Source organism: Octopus bimaculoides, chromosome 12 (genome assembly GCF_046866305.1).
Source record: "Octopus bimaculoides isolate indiv1 chromosome 12, ASM4686630v1, whole genome shotgun sequence".
Classification (NCBI taxonomy): domain Eukaryota; kingdom Metazoa; phylum Mollusca; class Cephalopoda; order Octopoda; family Octopodidae; genus Octopus; species Octopus bimaculoides.
Window position 1 is genome coordinate 11,370,136 of NC_142939.1, and position 12,500 is coordinate 11,382,635.

The 12,500-nt window shown below is 31.1% G+C and overlaps 1 long non-coding RNA gene across 1 annotated transcript in view; it reads left to right on the plus strand.

The window, feature by feature from the left end:
- Positions 1–8,837: 8,837 nt before the first annotated feature.
- LOC149132954 (uncharacterized) overlaps positions 8,838–12,500 on the plus strand; it is an 11,303-nt gene continuing 7,640 nt past the window's right edge. The window contains exon 1 of the long non-coding RNA XR_016243911.1: positions 8,838–9,768. This is a non-coding gene — a long non-coding RNA (uncharacterized LOC149132954). The remainder of the gene's footprint in view (positions 9,769–12,500) is intronic.

Here is a 12,500-nt window from a genome sequence, read left to right on the forward strand (position 1 = left end):
ATCAGAGATTGGTAAGGTAGAACCATGTTCAAGATCAGATTACAAGTAAAATGAATCATCAACAATTCTTCAGATGCCTCAAGGGGGAAAAGTGTTGATATGACAAAAATTCTAATCTGTTGAGACTGTGAAATAATTACAAAACATTTCAACTTTTAGTTGACTTCAACAATAAACTAGCTTTATAAGTAACATTCTAAAAGGAGAAACAATTACCATATCAGAAATTATATCCATGCAAGTTCACACATATTCTCATAGTTTGGAATTGCAAAAGCTCAAAGAGAAAATACGAAGAAGAAAACAAGGCAGATAACAAATGGTATTCGTTTGAAACTTCAGTTAAGTCTAAAAAGAAGAATTTAATTGCTATAAAATGGGAAAATATACAATAAAAATCAAAACAAAACAAAAAAAGGAAATATTAAAATAAATTTGAGAAAGAAGATCCTAATTGTATTTGCAATCAGTTTGTTTATCATTGCATGAAATGATTTATACATTTGCTTGTTTCAACATTAAGCTCTTGTCTTTCCCTTCAACGATCTCATGCTTGCAATGAGGTGCTAGTTTTCTTGTTATTTACTAACTTTTATAAAATATTTATTTTCCCTTTCTCTGTGTTTAATTAGTAAGAATTCAATTTCTTGTGTATAGTTAGAATTTTCTAAATGCAAGTATGTGTGCATTTATACACCCCTACATAGGTATGTGTGCATGTGCGTGTGTATGTATGTGTGTATATGTATGTATACATACATATATATACACACATACACACACACATATATATATCTCTCTCTATATATATATGTATACATACACATATATACATATATATATTATATATATATTTATACACATGTGTATGTGCATGTGTATGTAGATGTATATATGTATATGTATATCTGTATTTCTTTTAGTGTATGGATGTCCAAAGAAAAATATTGTAGGTGTTCAAATGAATGCATGTGTATATGCTTGCTGTGTATTTGATTTTAAGATAACTCAAAAGGTGTTTTATCAATGACTTTATCTAACAAGGAAAACTAAGAAGCAATGTTTTATAGAGATTTAAAACAGTGATTTTAAAATAACTAGGGGAAAAAATGTGCTTCAGAGTCTTTCAGAAACTTCATTTCAGAAATATTTTCTTTGAAATCAGAGCATTGTGGCACAACATCAACGAAATCTTTGGTTAGTCTACAACTTTAGAACAAATGAAAGCATGGACGGCAGATTGAGCAAGAGACTGACTCAAATGAATCTAATCAATGTTGACCAAAGAATATTTATGTCTATAAAGTACTGCAAACCACTAAAACAGAGAACAGGAGGAAGAAAAGTCAGATTTGAATAGATTCACAGTGGAAATTCTTTCAATGTAGACAAGTAGTACATACCACAGTTCATGGAAATAAGATCACCAGAAGGTGGTGGGTTCAATTTCCACTCACCATCATCATCATTGTCGTTTAACGTCCGCTTTCCATGCTAGCATGGGTTGGACGATTTGACTGAGGACTGGTGGACCAGGAGGCGACACCAGGCTCCAATCTGAATTGGCAGAGTTTCTACAGCTGGGTGCCCTTCCTAATGCCAACCACTCCGAGAGTGTAGTGGATGCTTTTACGTGCCACCAACACGAGGGCCAGTCAGGCGGTACTGGCAACGGCCATGCTCAAAATGGTTGGATCCACGCTCATAGAAGGCAACATTTTGAAAACAGCTGGAGGACACCTAGGTGTCATGACCTAGGTGGGTCTGGTTCCCTTAGAGAGTCAGAACAAACTGAAGCATTTGTTTGATAGGAGTTCTTCCTCTGGAAATTTCTCCTTCTTTTCTCTTGTCCCAAAGAGAGTTTCCACTTATAATCTTTGACTGTATATGGGAATGCATGTGTGCTAATTGTTCGTTTAGAGAATACACATACACAATCTTCATATTCCAGAATAAAATTAATGAAGTTATTTTTATTTCACGGGTCAATCATTACAATTCAATGAAGGGCTGGAGATTAATTAAGAAAAATGCAATGCCAGAAAACCCAGTAACAATATTTATATCAAGGTCTTTCAAGAATGACTACAAACAGAAGAGAAGATTTAATTGGTACCTAACAAATCTTGGAATGTACACAATTCTGCCTTTTCAAGTTATTGTGAACTTAAAACCTATGACCACCAACACCAATACAATATTGGCATATGGTAAATTTTATTTCTATCAGATATAAAAAGATATTCTTTATATTGGCTCTATACGATGTTTTGACAATAATTACAAATAGCATTTTATTTTACTGTATATGTATTTATCTTGTTTTGTCTTTTCTTTAAAAAAAAATCACTTTTACTTTTTATTATATTTTTATTAAATGAAATCGCATTCACATCATCAATTATATTTTAAAAACATTTTTGATGCAAGAGTAAAGAATCCTTTAAATATTAACAAAATAAATATAATTAATCATTTTCAAGAGACAAAGGTAGGAAATTTAAGCTGAGGATAGAGTTATGCGTGTTCTAATACTTGAAGTGTTATGAAAACGAGGGTGGATGATGACAATAATAATAGAAATAATAATAATTTATAATAAAAGAAATGTTTTTTTAAAATATGAAATATATAAATAAAAACAAAAGTTCAAATGAATCTGTTTTTGGTAAGACCATTTATCAAAGAAAGTCATGTAAAAAAATAAAATAAATAAATAAATAAAATTCGCATTTGAAATAACGCTAGCCAGATTTGTTTAATCTTAAAATAGAATTGATCTTTCAATATTTATTTTATAACACTTACACTATTTTAATCGATAATATTAACAATTTTTTTTTAGTTTTCTTTCTGAACATTAGACAATGGAGTCATATGTTACTGAAATGTTGTATATCTCGAAGTTGGATGCACTAAATCATCTAAAAATTAATTATTGCAAATCAATCTATATGAAAATATCAACACGATTTCTTTTTATAACCCATGTCAAATTTATAAAAGAATTTTATACATATAGTAATGATAATATTAATATTAATAATAATAATAATATCATCAACAACAACGCCAATAATAACAGTAATAAAAAATATATAGATTAGTTTCTACTAGGCATTAGGCCAGATCTGGGCAGAAGCAAAGCCAATTAAAGTGAACTTAAAAATTTTAATGCAACAGATTCTATTGACCGCAGAACAATGAAAGTTAGTACTGATGTCCGAACAAGATTTAAATTCTGAACATTGACAGTTGTATCTGAATGCTGTAAAAAAGAGCTAGTTGGGTTTTCTTCTATTTCTGTGGCCCGCGGTCTGTTTCAGTGAAAACTAATATAAAGTAATAATGCATAAAACAAATTTAAATTTAAATAAGATTAATAATAATAATAATCCTTTATATATAGACACGAGGCCTGGAATTTGTGGTAGGGGGATAAGTCAATTACTTCAATCCCAATGCTCCACTGGTGCTTATTTCATTGACCCTGAAAGGATGGAAAGTTGATCCTCCTGGGATTTGAACTTGGAATATAAAGACAGACGAAATGTTGCTAAGCATTTTTCCCATCATGTTAACGGTTCTGCCAGTTCACCTGAATAACGACAACAACAATAATAATGGTTTCAGATTTAGGCAGATGGTCAATAACTTTGGTGGGATAGTGGTCAGTCAATGCCACTGACCCCAGTCCTATATTGTTTGTTTTTATGTTTTCAACCCCTGAATGACTGAAAGACAAAGTTGTCCTTGGTAAGATTTGAACTCAGAATGTCAAGAGCCAAAACAAATACTGCAAAGTGTATTTTTTATCTGATGCTCTAACAATTCTGACAAATCCTCAAACTGGAGACCTGGATTAAATGCTTGAAATAGAGAAGACTTTGCTTAAGTGCCAACCAGATGGAAGCATTAAATCAGGTGACAGATTAAGTTCACTATCCAAATAAGCTATGGCAGGATTTGAACTCAGAATGTGAAATGCCAATTGAAATACCACAATGCCTTAATTCTAATATTCTTGCAGTTCTGTCAGTCCACCATCATGGATTGGTACTTTATTTTTTCTATCAACCCTGAAATGATGAAAGGCAAATTTGACCTCAGTGGGATTTGATCTCAGGGCACTGGAATAAAAACTGTGAGGCATTCAATCCAATGTTCTCATGATGCTGCCAATTTGCTGCCTAAGTGGATCAAAAGTGAAGCAGCTTCATTAATTTAAGATGAGTGGAAATCATAAATTTAAACAATACAGTAACGTTGTTGAGTGTTTGATATAGTTTGGTTTTGTTGGATTTTCTCCAGGTCTAATTGATTACAAGATATCCACTCCAATATCTCACAGCCATTTCTGCTGTTGAAACTGTTGAATTAATGATCTTTAATTAGTCTAATTGCAGGGTTATTAACCTAATTAAAAACTAACTAGCTGTTTGATTATTGATCAGTCAGAGAAGCCTAGTATATTCATTTTCAATGTGGTCTTAAGAAATGTGGGAAATTCTTTGTTTCCATGTAACCACTTTGTCTTCAAGAAAGTCTTATAGTGTTTAATCTTATTTTGTTTATTCATTTGCTTCTTTATTTTTGTTAATTTTAATCCTACGCTATTTCACTTGAATTTTAATACAGAATATCTCTATTACATTTATAAAATCAATTGGCATATCTTTAGTTTTTGATCAAAACATCTTTATCCATTACTAATCTTGTTAAATTTTAGTAGCTCTGTGTTGTCTCCTGCTTTATGTAGAAGTAATCATGCAAGCATACCTGATTATGTACCCATTCTATCAACAGTCAAACTGGCACCTTTAAAGTCTCTATTGCAAAGTCTTACGATCTTGATATCTACCACTAAGGCTGGACGAAGGTACTAGCAGCTGGGCTGTCATGAAGGGTACTTTGTGCTATAGGGTGCAATATCATATATTTGGGATCATTGAAAATGTGGAAGGGAAAATATGAAAATTGTCGTCAAAATACAAATTGTATTCTTATATTTAATAAAAATTGATTAATAAAATAAAATAAAAAATATATTCGGTTCCAATAATTAATTATGAAAACCTCTTAATATTTACTTTGATTCACAAAGTTCCAAGTGCTTATTTTGCAGTTCCTATTTCTCATGGTATTATGAGTATGATGATAGAACTACAGTGTTCTTTTATTCTTTTACTTGTTTCAGTCATTTGACTGCAGCCATGCTGGAGCACTGCCTTTAGTCGAACAAATCAACCCCATGATTTATTCTTTGTAAGCCTAGTACTTATTCTGTCAGTCTCTTTTGCCGAACCACTAAGTTACAGGGACATACACACACCAACATTGGTTGTCAAATAATGGTGAGAAGACAAACATAGACACACAAACATATACATACATACATATATATATATATATATATATATATATATATATATATATATATGATGGGCTTCTTTCAGTTTCTGTCTACTAAATCCACTCACAAGGCTTTGGTCAGCCGAGGCTATAATAGAAGACATTTGCCCATGACGACGATGATGATGTCGATGATGAGGATAACAATTATGATGATGATGATGATGATGATGATGATGATGATGAAGGGTAAATGTGATATGGGAGCTAATATTTAAAGTTGCCTATCATACATATTTGAATGACTAGTTTTTTATTTACAGTATCTATAACCATTCTATATGTTATTTACTCATAGAAAATAGATTTTATTTTTACAAAAATCATGTTTGTGTATCAAAATCTATAGCAGAACTTGTCTCAGTAACCTGACAACTTGATGATGAACACAAATTAATGGTAAATATCTTCTTATTTTTCCTTACTGTATTGAGAGCCACCAAATTCTAGAATATAAATGTGTGCGTGTGTGTGTGTGTGTGTGTGTGTGTGTGTGTGTGTGTATATATATATATATATATGAATGTATGTATAATTTGATTATTTATGAATGGAAAACAAAACAGTAAGTGTATGATTTATCTTTTATAGTTCTACACTTAACAACAGAATCGGTTATTATCCTATTAGTTTCAGATCTGGTGAAGAGAGGGAAAAAAAAAGACAACAAAGTGTATATGAAAAGCAGAAAATTACAAGAATTTCTTCAATTTCTATCTAATTTTGCCATTAATTACATTACTAATGATGTAAATCTAGTGATAGTAAAACTCTTTACACTATTTAAAAATAAAAAAGAGTGAGAAAAAGATCCTATGAAACATATAACTAAATGAAATATCAATAGAGTAAAAGGAGAAGTGAAAAAATAAATCAATAGAGTTGTTTATAGCAATAACTTTTTGAATAATGTTGGTTTTACATCGGAATAAAAACTAAGATGTTTAGGAGGAGGGAAATGGGAATTTGTGAAGTTCACACCTTACCAAATATTTATTAAGAATTCACAAGCTTAAGCATAAAAAAATTTCAATAATAGTAATAAAAAATTATTGATTTCTTTTAGCAAAGTGAGTGTGAATTGAATTGACTCCCAAGCTTAACATGTATTTAGTGCTATCATTTGGAAAGAACTGGAAAGAGAAAGTAGAAACTTCATAAAGAATTGAACTCTTAATTGAGAGATTTCTTAGTAAATGTCGTTAAATAATTTAATTTAGCAGTCTACTGTTTTCGTTTTACTTCTTCCACTGGTATCAAACAGATATTAATACCAAGACGTTACAGGGTAATTTGTAGAGTACGAAATGAAACAGTTATTTCAATACTAAAAACAAATATAGTTACAAACGAAGATGGAGAGATGAAAGACAAACAGTTACATATTTAAAGGTAGTTTATATATGTTGTAGGTTAGCAATGGTCTGTGTTAGTAATAACTTTATTAACCTCTCAGCCATATATTTGTCTTCATAACAACAGTGTTTCGTTTATTAACAAGTTTTGACAAAAACGATTGTCATCATCATCATCATCATCATCATCATCATCAGGCTCCATCGTTGAAGTCATTGTCATCATGATTGTCACTGTCAATGTCTTCTTCCTCATCGACGATGTCATTGTTGTCATCGACATCATTGTCACTGTCGTTGTCATCATCATCATCATCATCATCATCGTCATCATCGTCATCATCGTCATCATCGTCATCATCGTCTTTATAATTATCGTTCTTATCCTCCTCATCATAATCAAATTGTCATCGTCACTGCTGTTGTCACCATCATGTTTCGCTACCTTCTACACCTGCATGAATTAGATAAGACTTTAGCGTGACAGAATTTTCTACTAGTGGACGTCCATCTTGTTGCCTTGGCTCACCTGTTTCCAAGGTAAATAGTAATTTCCTCACTCAATTTATTGAACAATGAATAAGCCAGACATGTTTTCACAGAGAATTGCAAGCAAATTACACCTTTTGTGTGACTGATGATACTCCGTTTGCAATCAGTGTTCACATATTAAGACATGGTAAAAAACCTGCACATACTTTCACAGAGGAATGTAAGCAAATGCCACCATTTATATGAACGGTGGTGTTTTATTTACAATGAGTGTACACATAAAACAACTTGTCCAGATGTCAGAATATGCTTTTGCAGAAGACTGCAAAGAAACAGCATTGTATAAATGGTGATACTTTGTTTATTATCACATATAAAAATAAGAAATCTGAGAAAATTTCCAGTTTCTTGAGAAAAAGAGAAAAGACAAACAAACAAGACTTAAATTCCACACCAACAAATCTTTCTGTAATATAGGTATAAATTCCATTAAACGTATCCCTTGTTGAATCGTGGGTAATAACAACAGTTCAAACATATTTATTGTAAAGCAAAAATGCAACCAAATAAAATTAAAAGAAAAGAAAATGAAATACAAGAAAATAAGGTAAATAAGAAATATATTTTTTTGTTTTAAAAAAGGCAAGTGAAGCAACTGGCATGAAGGAAGTATATATATGGCTTTCAGAATTGGAATACTTGAAATGAAAATATAGCGAAAAAGAACAATATCATAAGCACACTACAATCTGGGCTATTTAAGAAAGACATTTAGAATGTCACTGCAATCTCCATTTAAGAGAGTTCGCATATTGATTTGCTTCAGTGTGTATGTTTGTGTGTATACATATATACGATGGGTTTCTTTCAGTTTTCCATCTACCAAATCCACTCACAAAGCTTTGTTCGGCCTGAGGCTATAGTAGAAGACACTTGCCCAAGGTGCCATGCAATGGGACTGAACCCAGAACCATGTGGTTGGTAAGCAAGCTACTTACCACACAGCCACTCCTGACACATAGGAACGTTATATTCATCTATATATATATATATATATATATATATATATATATATATATATGTATATATATATATATATGTATATATATATATATATGTATATATATATATATATGTATATATATATATATATGTATATATATATATATATGTATATATATATATATATGTATATATATATGTATATATATATATATATATATATATATATATATGTATATATATATGTATATATATATATATATATATATATATATATATGTATATATATATATATATATATATATATATATATATATATATATATATATGTGTGTGTGTGTGTGTGTGTGTGTGTGTGTGCATATGTGCATATATGTATGTTTGTATGTATGCATGTATAGATACATGTGTGTGTGTATGTATATATATAAGCATATGTATGTATATGTGTGAATGTATATAAATACATATATCAACATTAAATTTTTCCTGAAATATTTAACTGAACAATTACTGATGATATCTCCAGTACAGAAACTAATGAAAATTTAAATGAAACTATAGCTGTCCCTCCTTCACTCCCTTCAATCTATGCTTGTCTGTTTTACACACACAAACATAAAGACTTAGTTGGAGCCTCAGACACATGATGCACCCGCATGCATTCTTTCCAAATCTCTCTCTTGCTTTTTTTTCTTTCTCTCTTTCACTCTGTCTATCTTGCAACTACATTAAAATATCAATGGATGTACAAATAGTCAAACCCACAATGTTCAAACAGTAGATCTACACAAACATCGACAAACACATTCATGCAATCACTGATCAGTACAGATGTTTGTACAAACACATGCACACTTACGTACACTTACTACACTTATGTACTACACTCACGTACATTTACAGACGGTCAAATACCCGACCACACAGACATATGTCCCTACTTATCCTCTGTCTATCTGTCTCTCCTTCTGTCACTCTTCCTCCCTCTCCTTCCCTGCTCTTTCTGTCACTCTTCCTCCCTCTCCTTCCCTGCTCTTTCTCCATGACTTAGAACCATTTTAAAATACACACGTACATGAATACACACCACCAATAAACAGACACCCAGTCTTAACACAACAGATTTAAACAGACACACACAGGCATGCACAAACATTGGCATTGATGCACATGCTCACACACAAACACAAATCTCCATAGACACATAGAATTGCACACACAGACACACACACATAAATTCAGAGACAGATACACACGGAACTACATACACATACAAAAGAAAAAACAAAACACAAAAGCAAGAACTGAGTGACATGAGAGACTGGCAATGCTGCAACTCACCATTTAACCATGATTTAAAATGTTCATGTTATAATTGTTAGTTTTGTCATTGTTATTTGGAAGTACAGAGAATTTCCAGGAGTTAGAATCAATGTTGCTGTTGCTGCTGCTGCTGCTGTTGTTGTTGTTGTTGTTGTTGTTTGATGGAAAAGAGAATTTATCCGTGAGTCACGGATTTTCTTTTGTGTTGTTCAGTATCTTTAGTGATATAGAAACACATTCAAGCAAGTGTACAACTACACACACATACATGCATACAAAGATATATACATATATATATATATATATATATATATATATATATATATATATATGTATGTATGTATGTATATAGATAGATATAGATATATACATGTGTATGTATATATATATATATATATATATATATATATATATATATATATATACATACATATGTATACATATATATGTATACATATATAAATATATATAAACACACATATATACCCACAGACCTTCCATCCATTCACAACATATATGCATATATACAAATATGCTAAGACAGAAAGTAAGAGAAAGTATATATATATATATATATGTATACACACACACAAACACACACACACACACACATATATATATATATATTCATACACATATGTATATGTATATATGTGGTTATATGTGTGTGTGTATATATATATATATATATATATATATAGGTATATATATATATATGTGTGTATACAAGTGTGTGTGTGTATATATATGTGTGCATGTGTGCTTGTGTGTGTGAATATGTTTATGTGAACACACAAAGAGAGATACACACCCAAATATATATGTATGTATAAATTTCTAAAAAGTAAAATTACTTTATGATCATTGGATCATTGAAGCTTTTAGTACAAGAATCTGTCAAAACTGTCACATATTCACTCCCTCCCTCTTACAAAATACAACAGCTCTCCTGAGATTTTGTTATAGTAGTTCTTACTGTATTATTGCGTATATCGTTGTTATATTTATTTATCATCATATTATTCTGACATTTATCCCATATATAAAGAAATATTTTAAAAAAAGGCCTCAACTATACATACATACATATATACATATACATTCACATACATACATATACATGCACATATATATATATATACACATATATATATATATACACACATATCTATATATATATATATATATATATATATATACTAGATTTTTAAAGTGTATCAAAGCATTTTAATAAAGACCTTACACATGTACAAGATATGAGCATGCATGCAACTTTCTTTTTGATAAAAACATACATACATACATACATACATATATATATATATATATATATATATATATATATGTGTGTGTGTGTGTGTGTGTGTGTGTGTATACATTATGTATATGTATATAGGTGTATATATGAAAAATTTGCATGCATATTCTTTCCAAGTGGTTCATACACTTATGCCTATGTCTACACGGTTTATTTGCGCTGCATAAAGTAAGTTGCATGTTAACCCATTCTAGTTCTTGCTGTCTTCTATTCTATCTTATACTGTAGCATATAATGTTCCGTACTTCCGATAGCTCTCCCCCAAAATAATGCCTGTATGTTATCTACACAATCTTTTGCATTCCAGTCTTCGATAGTACGGGTGAAAGAGCTAATCGTTCTTTGAAGGATTTTGGCTGAAGCCACAAGAGACTTGCTGAGGCATGGTAGCTTTGTAGAATTGGTGGTTTAACATATTGCTAATCAAGTAGAAATTTTTCGTTAACAAGTGGAGCATGTCATCGAATCATTGTTAAAGCTTCTCTTGCTCTTGCTGCACTTTCATTCTTTATTTCTCACTGAAGGCTATTTTCCATCTTAACTGAAGAATATTTTGTGGCAAGTAGAAAGTGGAAAAGCAGCCAAATTCCTAAACTGCTCGAAATGTCCATATGTTTGGAGGGAAAACACAGGGAAGAAAGATTAGTGCAGTTTGGTCAAGTGTAAGAGAAAGTCTACTTGCTTTTGGCAAAATTTATTTAGGGGTATTTTATTTTATTATTAAATTCTTTACATGGGTGTAAACACTTCAGTTATATAACAGATAAAAAACAGGAAGTTGTTGCATTCATGAAATTCTCAAAACAGCAGTAGAAATGAAATATAATGATCTCAGCCTGCACCAGTAGTTAGATTGTTGATCTGGTTAGACAGAAATTTGCAATTTAGGGTTTGATTCTTGGACAAGACTGAGGTTTGTTCTTGAAGAAGGCACTTCACTTCAAGTTAGTCCAGTACACACAGCTGAAAATAACAGCCAGATAAACACTAACTACATGTAAGCGTCAGCAAAGAAGTGAAGGCTGAAATAGTCAACCTTAACAGTGAATCATGTCGGAAAAGAACTTGGGGCTCCCTGACTGATTCATCCTGAAGGAAGTATGAAGATCCAACAAATTATTATTGAATTTACATACCCTTTGTGACAACAATGTAACCATTCAAAAGAAATATAAGAGATACTAAAATAATTTCATGGTGAATTCAACATTCACCTATAAAGATAGGAATGTTCATTGATATTACTAGAGCAATGGACTTTGTCTTTAGATATCCTTCCTAACATCAATGAAATGTAAAGTAGAAATGAAATCTAATTTATTGTCCAACAAGCACGGTAAAATCAAACTGCGATGGTTTGTTGTTAGCGCTCATTGAAATCACAACAAAGTGAAGTGATCAGTATCTTAGAACCTTAAACTCAGTCACTGCAATGGCTTATAGCTAACACATTTTGAAATCATAACACTATAACCAATACCTTAAAAACCACAGTCACAGCAATGACTTACAGCTAGCTGTTATTGAAACCATAACAATGTGATAATTATATTAGCAAGCTGAATGCTCAGTCACACATTTTGGTGGGGTTTTAT